The sequence below is a fragment of the Glossina fuscipes genome, unplaced genomic scaffold, assembly GCF_014805625.2.
Source record: "Glossina fuscipes isolate IAEA_lab_2018 unplaced genomic scaffold, Yale_Gfus_2 0, whole genome shotgun sequence".
Taxonomy (NCBI): Eukaryota; Metazoa; Arthropoda; class Insecta; order Diptera; family Glossinidae; genus Glossina; species Glossina fuscipes.
This window is the reverse complement of record NW_023998414.1, coordinates 27,676,468-27,693,545: the sequence shown is the minus strand read 5'-3', so window position 1 is coordinate 27,693,545 and position 17,078 is coordinate 27,676,468. Positions and strand designations below refer to the sequence as shown.

The following is a 17,078-nucleotide window of genomic DNA, read 5'->3' as shown; positions in this document are numbered from 1 at the left end:
AAAGCAAAAGCATTGAACGCAAAGCCTACTCTACAGCTCGGATCTTATGATGTGTCAATGTCTAGACGTATAAAAAAATTAATTCATATTGATTGATGTGCGGTTTATTATACTGATGACCAGTAATTTGTCCTTTTTAATGCAAATATTATTTAAATATTGAAAGCAAAATCGTCCCAGAAGTATACATAGATTTCACAAACAGATGTATTATTCATATAGACGTCGTTGCTTTCGCCATTATTATGTCTATAGCAACTAATTTCATAATAATAATATGTATTATGGATATGGATGCGTAAGGTGTAAAAGTGAATAACTGACAAGTAAGAAATTTATATACAGTCGTGGCCGAACTGTTTACACACTTCACCGTTATCCCAAACAACACAAGAACAAAGTGCTATGATATAATGGGGAGTGCTTGCGTGATTGATTTTTTTCTATTTTCGAAATAAAAACTTTTGTCGTGTGGGCATTTGCGGGCGTGTCCTTGGTAAAGTTCAACTCACTCCCAAACTCTTTTCCAAATATGTAGGCGATATCTTTGGGAAATAGTTTACGAAAAACTTTAAAGAGTTGCGCAGACAGACAGATAGACAGACAGGTGCACAAACGCATATGCTTAGACTGCTCAAGAATTTATGGAATTTTTTAAAGCTTTTTTTCGACTCATTGATACACTATAATATTGGGATGGCGTGACCAATATTTCCCATTTTTGTTCACAAATGCACGCAAAAAGTTCGAATGTTCACTTCACTTTTGCTGCCAGGAGAATGTGGTACGGCAGATATTCCACGGACGTACAGACGGACATGTTCACATCCATTTAGAATTCGATGCTAATCAACATTATATAGTTTCCGGGGTCTCTGATGCTTCCTTCCGAGCGTTGCAAACGTCTTGACAAAACGAATATACTCCTGATCCTTCGGTGATGGATGAAAAAAAAACAAAATATTCTTAAGATTTACTACTGAAGATGCTTCAAGAAAATTTCAGTTTTAATTACACTTTACAGTAACATAGTAACATCGCCATCTCGTGTATTGCAGCAAAGTTAAGTTTTAAAATTTTATCGAAGATGTAAACCCGTGGCCAGCACAAAAAGTATCAGAAATTTTAAAACAAACGCGACTAGTACTTTTGCTAAAAGCGGTAAATAAACGCTGCGCCCTATGCAATTCTTCAACCAATTTAATTAATTAACCAATTTGTTTGCGGACTTTTAAAAGCGCAAAGCTTTAAATCTTAAAGCTCTTAACTAAGCTTTTAGTAACGTAAGTATAACGAAGAATGACTACAAATAGTTAACGTGAAAACTGTGTGTGACTTTTTAAAAAAAGCTTCGAAAAAGTTTAAAATGGTTCGTGTGCTCAATAATCCATAAAATGTTTGACCGTTTGAACAAAGAAAAATCCAAACATCAGAATATATATTGAAATATGCAATGTTAGAAACACGTTAGAACTAACTAACAGAAATTGAAGGGTTATATAAGCCGTCAAGAAATTTATAGTCGTCACATATATTTTGAAAAAAAAAGTGGAAAAAACAATCCATTTTCAAAGATCTTTTTAAATACTTTTATCTTCCTGAAAGTATGAATTTAATCTGACGAAAATGGAAATAGAATAAATGGAAAATTTTTGGAACAAATAGGATCTGCGCTACATATATATCATTATTTCTCTTTGATCAACTGTTTATTGCACACATATACTATTGTACATTTCAAAACGATGCGACTATCAAAGAACTCCGATGAACAAAATAATGATTGGCTAACATAAGAATATCACAATTAAAAGATAAAATTAAAAGTAAGTTTCAGTTACCTTTACTTTGCTCAAGGCGTAACACCACTGTACATTCTTTTGGAAAAAAAAAACCGCTTTATTCATGGATTCAATAGATGCTTTAATGCATTCCAAAAGATGTGGGGGGAAAAATTTTACTACCCGGAAAAATGTTTTACGTTAAAAATTTCAAACTGTTTTATAAGCGCTACGGCAAGAATACCAGTGCCAAATGAATCTCTGCTAAAAAGTTGCAGCCTAATGTCTTGTCTGATAAGTTATTATATGTGAGAGCGAATGTTTTCATACCCACTGGCAAGAAATTAAAAGTTTAAAATCAATTATGAATTCGCTTGTCGAATTAGATATTTCCCTACTGTTTTCTCATCGTTTCGCTGCATATAGAGGCTGGCATATGCGGTTCGCTCATTGACAAATGCCCTTAAACAGGCACGCTGTAGTACGTAGAACATTTGAATTTGGAAGGGCAGTTTTATATTGCTAGAATTACAGACAGGAAAAATATATAAAAAAATTGATTCTTAAAGTAGTTAAGAACATCATAATCGGGCAAGGCCGTTAATTAAAGGCTCTACACCACATTGCTTAACACAATTCTTATTTTTATTATAGAAAACCAAAATTATATCTTCTTTCTATATAAAGGGCTATTTTTCAAGTGCGAATATATAAGGAAACGGAGTCAGTGCGAAACATAATGTAATGCAAGTTTGATCCTTACTTAAAGCAAAATCCAAAAATTGGCGTAGATGGTCCAAATTTCGTAGTGTTCATTTTTGAATGAAATTACTATGATGGATCAATTTTCGGGAAAATACTTATTAGGGTAGGATCCAAAAAATAGGCTGAAATGATCTAAATTTGGTACAGTTATATTTTTAAGTTACTTTACTATTATGATATAATTTTCATTATGAAGCATATATGTGCAATAAAAATTAATGAATTCTGAGAGAAATGAGAAAGTATAGCATGAGAGACTTTTAACATCATTTAACGACCACCAGTAGAACGCAACAAATAGAAAACTCGTTTCGATACGCAAGCGTTCGGGTGATACGAACTGACAAAGCGATGATACCGTTTTCTTCTCATAAGCTCAATCTTGAGCGGCAGCGATAAACCGGGCTAGTAAAATTTTTCTAATAAGATTATTTTTCCAAAACGATATATCTAATGTAAAACTGTTATTATTATTATTATTATTATTACAATTTTAGACTAATGAAATAAATTCTTAGACTAAAAAAAAAAGACTTTGAACACTAACAACACAGGCTATCGGCTCTAATTTAAATAAATGTACATTAGATAATTAATGTCAAACTATTTACATTAATTATAGATAAAGAACTAATAAACGTTTAACACGCAACATCTCCTTAAGAGGTAAAGAGAAAAACAAAGAAAATGATCGGATGCTTTCGGTCCCCATTGCTTACAATGAAAAAAGCCAGAAAAATAACTATTCAGATCCTTTAATCTTACTCATACAGAATAGCAAGATTACCGTTAAAAGAAACCCAGTAAGAAAACCACTAAGAATCTTGACAGATATAAAGTCAATCATAATTTATGCATGTAGTGTTAGTAGTAAGTTATTGCATTATGAAAAAAATGAGAAATTAAAGCATGAGAGACTTTTAATGTGACTAATGCGATTTACTATTATGATATAAATTTCATTATGAAGCATGTATATACAATAAAAATTATTGCATTTTGAAAGAAATGAGAAGGTATAGCATGAGAGACTTTCTCGTTACACCTATCGACAAAAGTAAAAAACGTGTTTTTTGGCTTGCTATTCACTAGGGTTCAAATATAAAAGAAAATGTTAAGTTAAAAATAAATATATTTCCAAAAACAATATTACCTTTTTTTTCGTTAGATTTAGGTAACTGTTATTAACATTTGACAAAAATTTCATTCATCTCATACGGTTTATTAATTTTTTTTCGTCGAATTTGTAAAATGAATAAATATTTTAAACAAGAAATTTGTATTAAGTTCTGTCTAAAAGACAAATATGAACATGTAAGAAAATAAAATTCGTTCGAACCGAATCTTTTATACCCATCACAATTATCCTAAAACCGACAAAAGAAGCAAAAGAATAAAATCTTCATGTTCTATAATATGGAGTAGGCGCAGTTGATTTCTTCTATGTGTCTTTGTCGTAGAGACATTTAGGCGTATGGACGTCATTCACAAAATATGCGTTCAAATTTTTTTACATTTATTTGCTATAGTTTACGAGTAATAAGCAAAAAACCAATTTTTTTATTCCCTTTGAAAAACAGAGATGTTCTCAGTTTACGTGATATTGTGGACATCCTGCGGCCACGAGAATATTTGCAACAGACATTACACAGACGGAGAGATGAACATGCCAAAATTGATTTAGAATTTGATGCTGATGATCAAGAATAAATTTTATGCTTTTTGGGGTCTCTGATGCTTCCTTCTGGGCGTTGCAAACATTTTTACAAAAGACGATACCACTCTTCCCTCGGTAACGGGTACAAAAAGAATGGAAAATGTTATATGTTTGTGAGACGGTAGGACAACTAAAATATCGCAAGTGGTAATAAGGCTTCAAAGACGACAAGAGAAACAATTGACCGGTCAGAAAGAAAACAAACGCTAAGGATCTCCTTTCACTCAATATTTGTGATGACGCCTCTTCCCTTACCGTCATAATTACTCGTCATTTTTTCTACAAAAATCAAACTGAAACCTATTCGCAACTACCATGTTTACTTACAAAAGCCACTTCGAAGGAGTCAGTTTAAGAAAAGTTGGCTAACAGCTCGTATATATCAGATGATATCGACTGCTAAAATTGTCTCGGAAACAACTTTTCATAAGTGCATTCAAATGAGGAGGCAATTGAGTTCAAGGCAATAGAGTGCATTTAGATAAATGAATAATATTTTGTTTTATTTCGAAATTCCCTATACATTTTGAACTCCATTTTACATAAGTACACCTAACTGTTTTTTTTTATACGGTAAATACGTTTCTCGGAAACTCGTGCAAAAAAAACAAAACTAGTTTAAACAAATACATGCGACTTACGGTAAATTTTGAAATATGTTATATATAAGATGGAAAAACTCCAAATATTTTCTGCTAAAATCGTGTAAAACAAGTAATAATGAAATCCTTACAATACATAGAGAATGAAAAATTTAAATTTGTGTACAGTAAAAATTCAGTCCCCAAGTACAACATGCAATTAGGGATAAAACACAACTCCCAAGTCTACCTAGCACATGTCACTAACACATACGGCACACATACGGCATTAACCGACTCACTTCTGACCACAGTATTCCCTTAATTGCATTTCAGTGTTGTCTTCTTTTAAGTTTCTATGAGACACTATCAAAACAAATGTTTTTTTTCGGGTCCGTGTTAGGACAAAGGATTCGTACTTAGTTTCATCGGTGAACCGCGTCATTTTAAGATCGTGTAAAAAAGACCGTGCAAAAAAGACTTGGATGTACGAAAATGAAGGACCGCCACATTATATAAAACTCCGATTTTAAACCCATTTTATCCATATATTAATAGGTTTTTGTTCATTTTCGCAAATATCCTGCACACGACTAGATTATGGATATACATGAAAGATGGCACTTATGTTGAACACTATTAATGAAAAACCCGTAGTTAAAAAAACCCGTGAAAAGCAAGTTTGAAGTGTAAGGTGAAGGGATTGAAAAGCAAACTCTCTAACTTAAGTCTACGTACGAATGGGAGTAAGAGTTCCTCACAAACCAGACTTTTAGATCATTATAAGCTAAATGCGAAGGATTCACACCCTGCAAATATAATGGGACTAACGCAGTGCGAAACCATTCGCTCGCCAATGTGGAAAGGACTTATTTCACGAGACGGTGAACGAAGGACGACCACAATTAAATCTCTTATACCAAAAACCTTAAATAGTCTCCTATGTGGGATATTATCAATGAGTTAAGACTGCTTAATACTGGAAAAAATCAAACTAAATAAAGATTTTCGTTATCTATATATATGTGGCCCCAATATTGCATACGATTCCCGAAACAAATTTCATCCATTCGTAAAGATTGCTTGGCAGCTGAGCAGTTTCTCTGTTATTAGGTTAATAGCATTTCATTAGTCAATGAATACCTTTGGTTAGTTAAATTCGAATTAATTGTTAAACCTTTAAAAGTTCTAATTAAAAAAAAATTAAATTCTATAACTAAAGCTAAATCTGAAGCCCGGCCTTAATGAAGCGATTCAATGTTAATTCAAATAATGTTTAAGGTAAAATCGATGTCAAAAGTTGACATCGACAAAGTTGTCAAATATATCAAAAGAAAATATAATTAAAAGCCTAAATGAAACCGAGAAATCACAAATGATGACCTTTTACTTCAAAATATCGAATATCAAACAAACTCTTATACCTCCATTGCCTTATCGTATATATCGTATTCCCTATACCAATAACCAATTATATGCAAAGGAAAAGAAAAAAAAGAAAAAAAAATTTACTAACATTGGTTGCTCTCTTTTTTTTTCTTTTTTTTTTTTTTTCCTCTTAGCATACTCTTTGATCTTTATTAAACCAGTCTTTTTTATATTTTGGTTAGATCGAAGCTTCAGTTGGCTGTAAGCATTCTACAAGTTTGCATTATAAACGCTTAATGGAAAGTGTTGTGCATGGAAGCATTGAAGAAAACTTACTTTTAAACTTTTTGCCATTTTTTTTTTTTTTTTTTTTTTTTTTTTGTACACTATTTAAATTAAATGTAAAGTGTTTTATCATTTTTTTGTAGAAGCATTCGCTTCGGAAGAGTTAATCGATCGAAGTGATTTTGATGTTATATTATCTCAAAGAGAATTCTTCTTATCATACCATCTTAACTAAATTAAGGCAATAACGCTAAGAAAGCGCTAAAAAAAAAAAAAAAAAAAAAAAGGAAAAGGAAAAAAATCACACTATGCTTTAGTATGTATTTAAAGTACAACGAAAACTGTTTAAAAGAAACCGGTTTATTTAAAAAGTACACATAAACGCATCGTATTGTTGTTATATTACGTTGACTAAGCAATATTGTTTGTGTGGGAAAAGACACATGAGAGCGCTTCACCGTTTTCGTTGTTAAGAAGCATAAAACGAAAATTCAAAATCAAAACAAAAAGCAAATAAATGTAAAGCACTAAACAAGCTAAACAAATACCTAATAATGATAATGATCATAATCATGATCATAATGAAGGTAAAATCACATAACAAACTTACAAAATTGCCTTATGGCAAAGCATCAGCGATTAAGAGGTAAGTTAAAATGTAAATGCAACTCTGGTTTAAAGTGGAAATATTTCGCAAAAAGAAAAAGTAGCCTACACTGTGAGAAGTTTTACAAAAATCTATATAACTGAAAAACAAATAAAGCCATATCTCGCTCGCATCCTCCTCTCTCTCTCTCTCTCAGCCTAATAAAATTTATAATAAAAAAATCATATTTTCCCGTTATTTAACCGAGATCGCACCGAGATCCCACGTACACACATACATACATTTATATCCTAGACGGATTAGTTGTGGTAAGTTGAGTTTTTGCGGATTTATGTAACACGCAGAACAGCTTAAGATAGACTTGCTTTTTTATTACATCAATCGATTCAGAAGACGATCCTGAAAAGCCTGTCTGTCTGTCCGTCCCTCTAATGTCGGCCCATGTAAATTTGTGTTCAAGTTACAGGTTGCAATTGTTGAAATATTTCGATGATATTTGGTACACTGACGTGTTTTGACCTAACAACGAACGCTATTAAAAACACTTTGGATCGGTCACCCTTTTCAACCACTCCCTAATATAATACCCTATTTGAAAATGTCGTCATAAGCAGAAAAATTGCAATTTTCAAAATGCCTTGACAAAAGTGGCTAAGGAATAATATTTCGACATACTGAATTTGTGTGAAACCTTTGGACTGGCTCGGGCAACTTTATGAAGCCCCTCTAAACTAAAATTCATGCGACCAAAGATACAATTTTTAAATTTTATGAAGAAAATCAGATCATAATAGTAATTTAAGATCCGAAAAATAAACTGTACCAAACCGGGACCATCTCGACCTATTTTTTAGATCCTTCATAGTGAAAAAAAATTTATATTTTAAAATGTTATGATGAAACGTAACTCATAAAAGCAATTTTATATAAAAATGAACTCTACAAAATTTGGACCACGTACGCCTATTTTTGTATGTTGCCCTATATAAGGATTTTTTCGAAAGTTTTTGTTTTTTAGAGCAGAAAAGTGGAAGTTTTATTACGTTAATATTGACCAACAGTAGGAATTTCATATAAAAATTAACTGCGCAGAATTCTGAACATGTACTTCAATTTTTGAACCTTTTGGGCATAATCATTCTTACGGAGCCTTTATTTACAAAAGGATCTAACTTTTCATATATAGTTCCATAAAAGTAAGTTCATATACGAACAGAGTACAATTTTTGTGTTCTATGGAAAACATAAGAATTGTGTTCGACCATGTGGTGTAGGTCTAGTCCGACTAAGATGTTTTCCCTCTTTTTAATATATGTATCTATCGGTCGATAGTTGCTACGATTCGTTCGTCAACCGTAATAAGTTGAAGTTTGTAGTTTCGAAAACATGTTTTACAAGTTCCTTGTTGTGCAAGAAAAGTCTCTAATTCGCCAAATCCCAGAGGCCACCATACTTAGTGTAAAATTAACGACTTAGCACTTTGCTTTGCTTAAGTGCATTCCAAATTTCACTCTGGCCACGAATTTACACATATTTTTTGGGGTTTTTGAAGCTTGTTTCTGTGGGTTGCAAAGATTTTGAAAAAAAAAAAATAATAAAATTATCTGAGGAGACGTGGCCGATTTTTTTCATTTTTTTGTAGATACTACAGTAATATACGTTCAAATATTTGTAGATTTATCTGCTATAGTGTATGAGTAATGAGCAAAAAACTAATCTTTTATTTCGTTTGAAAAACAAAGGTGCTCTCAATTTGCTGGCGATACTGCAGGCGTGTCCACCAACCGATTTGGCCCATTTTCAAGACCAACCTGTGTGCAAGAAGTTTTAATGTTTCTGGCAAATTTGAAGACTCATTTCTGCGGCCGCGAGAATGTTTAAAACATATATTACACAGACGGACAGACGGACAGACGGACATGACTAAATCGATTTATTATTTTTATCACTATTAATTTCACCAGAGAAAATAATTCTAAAGCTAAAGTCTTAAAGCACTGGCGTCCAGTTCTTTATTAAAAACTCGATTAGAATTAAAGGCTAATCAAGAATATATATAAACCTTGCCATATAAATAACACAGAAAGCCTTTAAAGCGAATTTGAAGCGAAGAAGAAATTAATTTTCAATGATAGGATGCTATGCTCGAAAATTTAAGCAACTTCAGCATTAAGTACAGAGATATTGTCAGCCTATTTCTAGGGTTCTTCCAGCAATGTCTTTATTTTTAACGGAACTTTTTAAAGTCAAAATGCTATGCTTGGGTAAAGCCTCGATTAAATATCCCACTTATTATTCAATTCATCAAGATGAAACCATATTTTCGGACTTGCCATGTGATTACTTGTGCCAAGAGGAATCCAAAAAGTAAGTCAATGTTGTCCAAATTTTATTTAGTAAATTTTTTATGTCAAATTATTCTGAACGATATTTTATCATGAAATGCTAAAAATTAGATACTTTTGCCATACAAAAGTATATTTAATTATATTAGGTCGAGCTTCTTTTTGTAACTTGCTCTTTTCAAATGAATCCAAACTGTCATATGAGATAAGGTTTAGTGCCTTCGCTATTTCTTGACAGCTTGCGTTGCCGGTCTTACTCCGGCACTTGCCAAATTTCATCGACTTTTTCAGTGACTAGGAATCGAGGAAACTATTCCTTACACTCCTTTTTATTTGCAGCGTTTTTACCTTTTTCATAGTAAGAAAGCATCACATCGGGTATTTCTTCAGATATTCCTGATCATTTTCAAATCAATCTAACTTTTTACACGAGCCACGATTTAGAAACCTATTTTCACAGAAAATGTAAGATGATATGTCACCTTTTAAGCACATCTTCATTCATACGAAGAACCGCGGAGAACTTTCAATATGAACTAAAATTTTAGGAGGTTCAAAACATGGTCGCCTTCTGTCCAAATTTTTCTGGTATTTCGTTAGTATGCCCAAAAATATTATTTTTCAATTTTTTCACTTTTCTATAAGACGATATCATACAAGAAATAATTCAATAAATGGTCCGATCCTATCTGGTTTCAACAGAGATCATTCTTGGGCTAAACGATTCAAAATTTCATCAAAATATCACGAAAATTGCAATCTTTGCGATGAAAATGAAACTAAGTAGACATATGTGAGACAGACGGATTGATTAGTTGAAATCGATTCCTCAGATCTGTGAAAAATCAGCTTTGCTACTCGGTAAGGCTATATAAAAATTAGTTTTACTCCTCTCTAGGTTTAGTAGGAAAGTTTCAGTTTTGCTGCTTCCTATGTTTAAGAAACATTAGTTTTACAGTTCGCTAAGGCTGTATAAAAATTAATTTCACTCCTCTCGATATATGGGAAATAGTAGTTTTGTTCTCTAACAAGGCCTAGGAAATGTTACTTATACAGCTCTCTAGGTATAGGCCACAGTTAATTGATATTGCTCAAGACCTTGTTTAGTGGTGCACGCGCTAGCACAAACTTAATAAGCCGTACATACACACACACACACACATATATATATACACATATATGCACAAGTGGTATGATGTGTGAAAATTGTGTGCGGGTATTGTTTATCATCACTTCAAACGTTAAATAGGTTTATGTATGCATTAATTAAAACAGTCTTCAATCGTTTCATTACTCGAGTTCGCCATAATATTAACAATAATGGAATTCCAAGTTTTTCAATCCGCTAAATCACATTTTTCACTTAAAAAGTAATTTGTCATCATTAACAGTTAATTGTTTGAATTTCAAGCATTCCATAAGCACTTTATCCCCGAAAACAGAAATAAACTAAATTCCATTTGTATGGAAATGATGGTATTACGAGTAAAAAATGTGTCAAGTTCAGTTAATTATCGCAAATGCAATTTATTTTAATATTACAGTTAAGGCAAAAAAACAAAAAACAAAAAAAAAAAGGAAAAACGAAAAACAAAAAACAAAAAACGAAAAAAAAGAAAATTTTAACAGCACCGCAGCACTAACATAATACATTTTAGTAATTAATTTTTTGTAAAACTGCAAAATATTATCAATAGTTTGTCTGGTTCCTTGAAAACAAAGGCGTCAAGCGAGCTATAAAAACAAAAATATTTGCAACAAAAAAAAAAAAAAAAATTAATAATAATAAAAATAAAATAATAAAATAAAAAATAAAAAATAGAAATAAATAAACGTCAAGCAAAAACTTAAACCTCTTAAGTTAAGTTAATGAAATCGCATAAGAATTTCTTGATTGTTAAGTAATGAAAATTAATTAAATTAAAAAATCTATCTTAGCAAGAAAGGAATTTGGAGAACTCTCGACCTTGCTTCACTTTCCTCACACAAATCAATAGAAACGGACAAGCGAGAGAGCGAGAGAGAGAGAGAGGGAGAGAGAGAGAGAGAGAGAGAAAGATGGAAAGGGAAAATGCTTTTCGACCAATCCAATATAAATGAGTTTTACATAATTTCCAAGAGGACAGGAACTTCCTGTTAAACTTTATGAAAAATGTCCCCTTTATCCGGTCAATAAATAGAATTTATGATAAATTCCTTTAAATCAATGCAAGTTCTTTCTTTTTCCTTCTTGTTTTTTTTTTTTTATTTTTTTTTTATTTTTTATTTTTAAACTATGAGAAAGTATTTAAGCAAAAGAAAGCATTTTGTCTGCGGATGTACGATGAGATACCCAAAATGATTTATGACTTGTAAATGTAAATTACACACGTATACATATCACGATGCAATATTTATTGTCAACTGCGCTCTTAACTTAACTTAAGGTGTGAATTATTTGATTTTTCTTTTTTTTTTTTTTCAGTTTTTTTATCACGAAAGAAAGTGGTTAACACAATATTTTTTTGTGCTTTTTTTTTTTTTGTATTTTTCTTTTACTTTACATAAGAAGAGAGTCAGCAAGTATGCTGGAACACAGATCGAAACTTGAAACACCCAACATGTGTTAAACAAAACATATATGAAAAGAATATGAGAAAACTATATTTAATAAAGGATAAGTAACCTAAGTTTTAGCCTCGCACATGATTGGGAAAAGTTCTAAATAGTATTGAAGAGGAGAGGTGAGAGGGTAAGAAAGAGTATACCATGGTATACATAAAAGCATAAGATAACATGTAACATAACATTTTTCTTCACAAGCATGCATCTAACGCGCTTACGCACTAATGACATATCTACATAAATCATGCACAATATATGGAAGAAATTTCTAATTAATATAACTGAAGAAGAATATATTTTGTCGAAATTTTCATCTGAGCCTTTTTCAGATTTCCCCGCAATTCCCTGCAAAATTTGTATAACGATTCAGAAATGATTTTGTACATTTGACTTGGCATGAGCGTTAAGCAAATGAATACCTTACGACTAAGTTCGTTATGAAATAATAAGTGCCGTCTCCTTCTCTATTGACAAACCTAATAAACCCTCCTATCGGAGCGATTTAACTATCAAGATAAACATATTAAGTTAATATTTAAAAAATGAAACTTTTTCATTTCTTGTTGAGAAAGGGTTGGGCAAGCAGATAATGAAATAATTACGACTTCTTTTTTTGCATTCCTTAAGTCTAGTAAGCGTACACCTTTCTTTGTGCTCTTACAAAAGATACTAATGCCAAGCGACTCTTTTGAAAGAAGGAAATAAATTGTACAATGGGCATAAAGCGAATTTCTTAATACACGTCGCGTTTTTATTCTTTATCTCATTGTACCCTACACCACCACTTATTAAGTTTGCCCGAACATATAGAATATCCAGAATGCCTTGAGATAGACTCAACTCTTTTTATATACCAATCGATTCGGAATCACTAAGTTTCTCTGTCCGTCTGTCTTGTCTTTTTATCTTGCAAGTCACACTTTTTGAGACACAAAAACGAATATTAATGCAAATTATTCGGATCGGACTACTTTTGCAAACAGTTTTCAAAAATCGTTACATTATAATAACTGTCAACGAAATGGTATTTAATATTGGACCGTGATTGCCTATAATGCTTTTACTTGCATTTCTTTCACAGAATATCCAGAAGGCCTTGAGATAGACTCAACTCTTTTTATATACCAACCGATTCGGAATCACTAAGTTTGTCTGTCCGTCTCTCTTGTCTTTTTATCTTGCAAGTCGCACTTTTTGAGATACAAGAACTACAAGAACGAATACTAATGAAAATGACTCGGATCGGACTACTTTTTCGAACACTATATTATTTAATATTGCGCCGTGGTCGCCTATAAAGCTTTTACTTACACTTCTTTCACTTTTCTTCAACAAACAAGCTACTCTCTCGCTCTTTCTCTTTCTAACAATTGTTCATTAAAAGTATATATGAAACTGCTAAACGCTGCATACTAAGTAATCGCATGCATCTTATTTTTCTAGCAAAAATATATATGACTTTGCTTCTTATAAGCTCCTAATAAGAAAACAGAACGAAATAGGTTGAGATTTTTATTAATTGCAAGTTAATCTTAAGATTAATGTATTCTGGAACCTAATTCAAGCTTTAACGCAATACATAATTTACATAAAATTTAACGTCCATAATAGTCATCTAAATGAACAGATCAGGTTAATAGGCATAAATTACTCAACTGAAACTTTTAGATTGGATCAAGAATATGTACGGAGAGAGTTTGCAAATATTATATTTCCGTTACAAACAATCAATACAGTTAATACTTTTTACTCCTTACAGCGGGCATAAACAACAAAAAGCAACAAACAATCGCACTGCATACGTTGCCTCAATTATAATATAAGGCAATATATGAGATTACTTGCTTACTCTCGACTATTATTATTTATTTTATAATCAATGTGAATAAAACGAAAATTCCATATACACCGTGTAATTTAGAGACTTTTTAAATATGAATTTTGAATTTTATCAATTTTAAAAAGAGATGAAAAACTTTAAGGTAGAAAGAGAAATTGAACTGAAATTGAAAGAGAAATATAATAACATTAAAGCCACGAAGGTAACGAAAATGAATAGAAGAGAGAAAGAAAGTTATGAATGCCTTACGGCGGGTTACTACCGCCTCAAGCCAATATATTTACGGATTGTGATATATATTATTAATTGCAGGCGTGACAGTTGATCAATAGAAAATTTCTTCAAATTGATTTATAAACAGTTCTACCTAATCCTAGTTCAATGCATCTTAAATCTTGTACATCTTATATATATATATATAATTTTTTTTTTTTTTTTTTTTGAAGATTGCAGGCGTGTTCGTTAATACATCGGATTGAGTGGCTCCAAATTTTTCCATATTTTGGACAAATCACATTCATTTGTCAATCGTCAGTTTTTGTGACAGTTCCAATAACATGCGGCTGGCAGACGGACAGACTGACAGATAAACGGAATGACAAATAGGTAGATAGGCAAGCTGGTTGACAGACAGACAAGCAGACAACTACGCAAGCATATAAAACTGGCAGAAAGTTAAGCATGACTACACGTGACTACGGGAATACATACGCTTCCCGGGAACTGTAATGAGTATATGAGGTATAGGTCGATGGTCGTCATAAAATAGATAAAAAATCGTTCCTTATAAATCTTCTAAAAATTCCTTCGATTTTTGCGAATTAACTGCATATCAGTTCGCCGCCAAGTACGTTCCACTTTTAAATACAATCAGATTAATGCCAAATCGCTTTTTACGCACTCCTTATTTCTAGCGTCAAACAATCAATTGATATACAATTCAGAAATCTAGAAATTTTATAGGACCTTCGATAGCGACATTATCACAAATTTATTCTTTGCGCGAGGGTGGTTTATGCAAACTAACTTATTAATGGAAATGTGGTTAGGCCAACAACGAAAGAGCATAGTCGTTACGTCGATTAATATTCTCATCGCGAAAAAAGTGTTTACATTGTGTGAACCTCTACGTTGCGCATTTCTGGCGCTTACACGAACACAAACACGAAACATCAAAACTATCTAACTGTGTTGGTGATCATGAGAACTTATGGAAGGTAATGATAGGTTTTTATATCAAGCGACTATAGATGACGTATGTTTAGTTTTGACCAACCGTCCGCAGGGGATGGAATAGTTCCTTGCTTATCTTGCACCATAACCGAATGTTTCATTAATGAAAAAGCTAAATAGCGCTATTTAAAGAGAAGAGCCACTTAACGTACTTTTCATCTGATACGTGTTTCTATTTGATGAGAGGGCCGGAAATTGTGCAGGCATTAAGTCTATGTAAAGTGAGAAAGTGAATAAATGAATTACAGCACCCTGGTGCTAGACCAATTAATGACCAGCAATGACCTATATATCTGGAAAAAAAAAAAAAGATCAGACTTAAGAATGGAAGATTAATGTGTGAGTTCATGCGAGGAAGGAGTTTCATTTCGAATTAGTCGGAATATCTTTTTTTTTGGCTAACCGCTCAATAAATGTTCCACATGCCGCGTATATAAGCACGATTATGGCCAAGTAAACAGAAGAAAGAAACGAGGGTTGGTATGTCGCCACCGGTAAATTTGACGCCCTTATCGCCGGGTATGGTGAAATAATAGTCCTAGACTAGGTTTTATCTACTGGACTATACGCAAGCCCACAATTTGCCATGTTTATCTTCTAATTGCAGCCTCTCTGTGTCTTTCATCTCTTCTCAGATCTAGGAAAAATTCCTCATATAAGCCGTTCATCTTTAGATGAACTAATTATAACAAACGTAAGGAGAAATAAAGAAACAGATCTCTGAAGACGACGAGATTTTTATACTCAGTAATGCTTTCTCTATAGACTTTGTCTATCGTTTTCGAGCTGTTAATTTTCGACTTAACCCCCTATCAAGCGTATATTGAATAAATGAAATAAAAGGTTAAGGTTTTTCTTTTCTTTTTTTTTTTTTTGATTTAATTCCAAAACAAAGTGTCGAGCATTGAAAAACAAAGATAATGTTAACGAGTAGGGCATATGGTTAATTCTTTGTATTCCTACTGAGTGTTTAAACCCTTTTCAGAGAATATGAAGCAAGAGAAAACATGAAACGTAACAAATAGAATAAGAGATGAAGAGAAAATGATGGAGAGAACAAGAGAAGAACCCCCAATTAGAGCGATAGAATTATATGCGGCATGTGTTATTAAAAGTTCATCCGAACGCATATATAAAAATACACAGTTATTCACTATGAAAGAAATAACAACAATAAAAGAAAGGAAAAGAAAAAAAAACAATAAAAAAAAAAAAAGTGAACACCACCAGTAAACAGTAAACAAACTAAAACATACAGCTGGTCGATTGGTTGGTTGGTTGGTTGGTTTGTTGCTTGAGCTCTAGAGCTCATTGTATCTGACAGATACGTTACACGTTTAGTTTAGTGTCAATTGTTAGTTATAAACGAGAACTTGAGCCGGTTGGTTGTATTGTTTGAGCTAAACACAAAAGCCAATTCTATACTTACCTATATCATTGCGCATACATACACATATATATATATATATATATATATATACACACACACATACAAACATACATACACATGCTAATATTCTAAAAGAAAGAAACAAAAATTTATTTACTTCCGTTTTACGAGAAAGTTAAACTGAAAGGTGTTTAAGTGAATGAATCAAAAAAAAAAAAAAAAAAATTTATATATATATACAAACAAAACCAAAAAAAAAAACCAACGAAATTTAAATTAAATGTAATGTAAATTTCTTCAAATGTTAACAAAACAACAACAGCTGGTCGAGTACTCGATATGCTGTCGTTATAATGAAAATTAAAACGAATTATTATTACTTCACCCCAGTTTTTCGCCCTTTATTTCATTCTGTTTGCCTTTAAAAACGAAAAAAAGAAAAGAAATTAAAAAATAAAATATAAAACAACAACAATTAGCTCGAGAGTCTTAAAAGGTTTCAAAATAAAAATTACACAGATATTAACGCTGAGTGTGTGCTTCAACAAAACAACAACAACAA

General features: G+C 32.1%; 1 protein-coding gene across 2 annotated transcripts in view; it reads left to right on the top strand.

Moving 5' to 3' along the window:
• Window positions 1-6,595: 6,595 nt before the first annotated feature.
• The window catches only part of LOC119632458, a 108,134-nt gene continuing 97,651 nt past the window's right edge, over window positions 6,596-17,078 (top strand). For both annotated transcript variants that reach the window (XM_038025385.1, XM_038025378.1), the window contains exon 1: window positions 6,596-7,143. The gene's annotated coding sequence lies outside the window, so the exon portion shown is untranslated. The remainder of the gene's footprint in view (window positions 7,144-17,078) is intronic.